A 3,349-nucleotide genomic window follows, 5' to 3' on the forward strand; every position below is an offset into this window, starting at 1 on the left:
CTATATAATATTAGAATTTTCTGAGACAATGAATTTTGGTTTTTGGGTATTTTTATATTTTTTTATTTTTTCCCAGTAAGAGGTTTTTATTTAATATAATTTTTGGACCAAAAATATCGCAGTATATCGCCTTGTTTACAGTATCGAAATATATCGGGATATATATCATGATATGTATTGTATCGCCAAATTCTTGCCAATACACAGCCTAGCGCTCACAAGGGTCTTTCCAAAATGTTTCCAGTTCTCAGTTTCTTTGCTTGAGTTGCAAAGGCTCGAATTCTCTCTTGAATTATTGAACGTTAAAAAAAAGTTAGCGAAACAAAATTTCTCTCAGATAACTGAAGAACTGACCTTGGCATCTGGAACTTGTCTGTTCAGTTTCGTAACTTGCAGCAATAGTTTCTGTTGTTAAAGCCCAGATTCTAAAAAAGCCTTAAAATCTTACAGATGATAAATATTAGAACAAAAACTCATCTAATGTTACAAAATAAATCAAGAATCTGGGATTTGTTTGTTAAAACAAGTACAGTGTGTGCAGAGGTGGGCATCAAGGCATTGTGCATGGCCCAGAGTTTTACAAGTCTTTCTCACAATTAGTCCATTCTTTTCAGAAACTGGCCACGTAAAACATGACCTCATGGCTCACTGGTTACTTGGTTTCAAACACTCAGAATTCAGTCAGATTGTGAGTGAAAACATAGTTTTTCTCACTGTTTGAGTCACCAACTTGTCACCAACAATTGCAGCCCWGTGGAAGACCACCAATTGGGTGAGATGGAGGCAGATGATCTGCTGTGATTACCCTGAAAGAATCAAAGGAGAAAAGGTTGAAATGGGATGAGCTTCAGCAACATTTACAGTGTTCCAACTCTTCCATCACCAACACAAGAACTTGGCAAAAAGAACTGGATTGGATCGAAAGAAAAAAAAGTTATATTCAGACTGAACAAATGAAATGGACCAACACATTCAGCASGGTGCCACATCAAAATATACCAAAATCTGAACCCATTTATTCTGCATTTCCATGCCGAAGTTTTGGTACTCATGGCTAACACCGCTGATTTTCCTGTTTAAAGTTATCCATTTTACTAAACAGCACTATTATTCTTACTAATAATAAATCAAGTAGTTATATTTTTAATAGAGATATAATTCACAAGGAGCCAGTTTGAATTTAAAAAGGTGCTCTTAAACATAGGATAAAATGAGATACTCTCAGAGGCTACCCAGCTTACATAAAATGAAGTTATTGAGCACGCTGATTTATTTATGATGGAGAATATAGCTGACAGGGACAAATCACAGACAGATATACTATATAAATACATTTCATACCATGATAAGTTTATAGAACACATCACAAATTAGACCCGGCTTTAGCAAAAAGTTTGACATTCAGCAGAGAGTTTCATATTATGCCTTAATAAAAGCTCAGTGTCACCGAAGTTTGTGAAATATTTTTTTGATTCCCTGAACATGTCACCAAAGTCCTAAGCTCTCCATCCAAAACGGGGGCTTTTGAGATGGAAAGATATGCTTTCATTTTTCATCCTGTCTTACCAAGGCAAGCAAACTATCTTCCATTTGCTAAGGTCTTTGCCAATAAAGACAGAAATTTGATATCTTAAGATAACAGAAATGATATTACCCAGAAGCCATAACTGAGTCCTGTCATGGAGGAGACGGAGTGAGTGATTGCCCCTAGTTATGCAAGAGCTGATTTATCCCATTAGGCTTCGGTGTAGGCGCAAGCCCTGAGCTTGTGCCACTGAGGCTCACTAGCAGTTATTGCCTGACATGAAAATTCTTCTTCAAGCGTAAAATGTCAGAAAGTAGGACTGATGCCTCAACTCATTATTGCTTCWGCATTTTGGGATGAGAAAGGTAATATCATCTTGGAAGAAAAAAAAAAGAATTGCAAAGAGGGCTAGGTGGGAGTTGAGACTTCAACTGATAGAAATGAAAAGATGCAAAAATAACCTGAAAACAAATAACCATTTAAACGAGCTTAATGTGTGACAAAATATAAATTAGGGTACATGTGGGTGTCGTAACTTCTTTTTATTTCTCTAATCAGAATGTGATGGCACACATAACCCAGGCATGTGCACATCTACACGCAAACATAATCCAGGCACTGAGCCATTCCCATTCTGAAGCTTATTAAAGTGAAAATAATGTAAATGGTGACTGACTTCTGCACGCTCTCAGACATGTTATGACTGTTTTTAATCTCGATGCAGTCCTGCAYATGTCACCTTAAAATGAGTCACATTTCACAGGGGAAAATATACAAACCAATTAGAAAGTGTTGTGCTTTGGGATCTCTTTATTCTGCACCGAACAGGATTTGTGATGGATTGGTTGCAGACAGAAACATAAAAAGGTATGCATTTGAAAATTGTGATTCTCCTGGATACTGCTGATTTTTTTAAAATTTTTTATACCTAATTCAAGAATTGGACATTTTTTTTGTTTTTTGTAGTAAACAAAATCTGATTTTAATATTCATGATGATTAAAAAAAGCCAGAAAATATTAGTTAATTCCTACAGCGCTTTCCTGGTTTAAATTCACCATTTGTCATTAATGAGCCTTAACACTCAAACTTATGATGGGTAGAAACTGTCATAGTTAGAAATAAAAGCAGAAATATATAAATGAACTAATAAATATATTTTAAATTTAACTGGTCAATTTTAAGTGTATTTATTGATTTATTTATTAGTATTATTATATCATATTTATTTTTCCAGTTTAGTTTCAATAACTGATATATTTTTGGCCCATAATTTACAATTTTCATATATTTTTTTAGCTATTTTTTTACTTGTAAATGCATCTGTCTCTTAAATTATTATATTTAATATTTTTTATATTTTATCCCACAAGTCTTTTTATTTCCATGTGTTGCTTTTGCATTTCTCTGTCCCCTGTTTTTACTTTACCTTATGCATTTCTGCCTCATTATGTAAATAAGTTGGGTGGAGCTTCTTTGGTCAGCTCCTCTTCTATTGGTCAACAGGCAGGAAGAAGAAGAACTTTTTCTTGATCTACTGTGCATGCTTGTGCTGCCTCAGAAAAATTTAAAGTTTTGAACAAAGGCAAAGAGAAAAACACGTGTCTTTGTTTTTAACTAAACTTTAATCTAAACTGAGGCAGCACAAGCACGCACAGTAGATCAAGAYATGGTTCCTGCTCCTTCCTGTCTGTTGACCAATAGGAAAGGAGCTGATCCAAGAAGACCGCCCATYTTATTTGCAAAATGAGGCAGAAATGCATAAGGAAATGCAAATACAGGAGACATAGAAATGTAACACAAGGAAATAAAAAGACTTGTGAGG

The 3,349-nt window shown here is 34.8% G+C and overlaps 1 long non-coding RNA gene across 1 annotated transcript in view; it reads right to left on the reverse strand.

Moving 5' to 3' along the window:
• LOC106513922 (uncharacterized) overlaps positions 1-752 on the reverse strand; it is a 73,964-nt gene extending 73,212 nt beyond the window's left edge. Inside the window, exon 1 of the long non-coding RNA XR_001309842.1 lies at positions 715-752. This is a non-coding gene — a long non-coding RNA (uncharacterized LOC106513922). The remainder of the gene's footprint in view (positions 1-714) is intronic.
• Between the last annotated feature and the right edge of the window lie 2,597 nt (positions 753-3,349).

The sequence above is a fragment of the Austrofundulus limnaeus genome, unplaced genomic scaffold (assembly GCF_001266775.1).
Source record: "Austrofundulus limnaeus strain Quisiro unplaced genomic scaffold, Austrofundulus_limnaeus-1.0 Scaffold16, whole genome shotgun sequence".
NCBI lineage: Eukaryota > Metazoa > Chordata > Actinopteri > Cyprinodontiformes > Rivulidae > Austrofundulus > Austrofundulus limnaeus.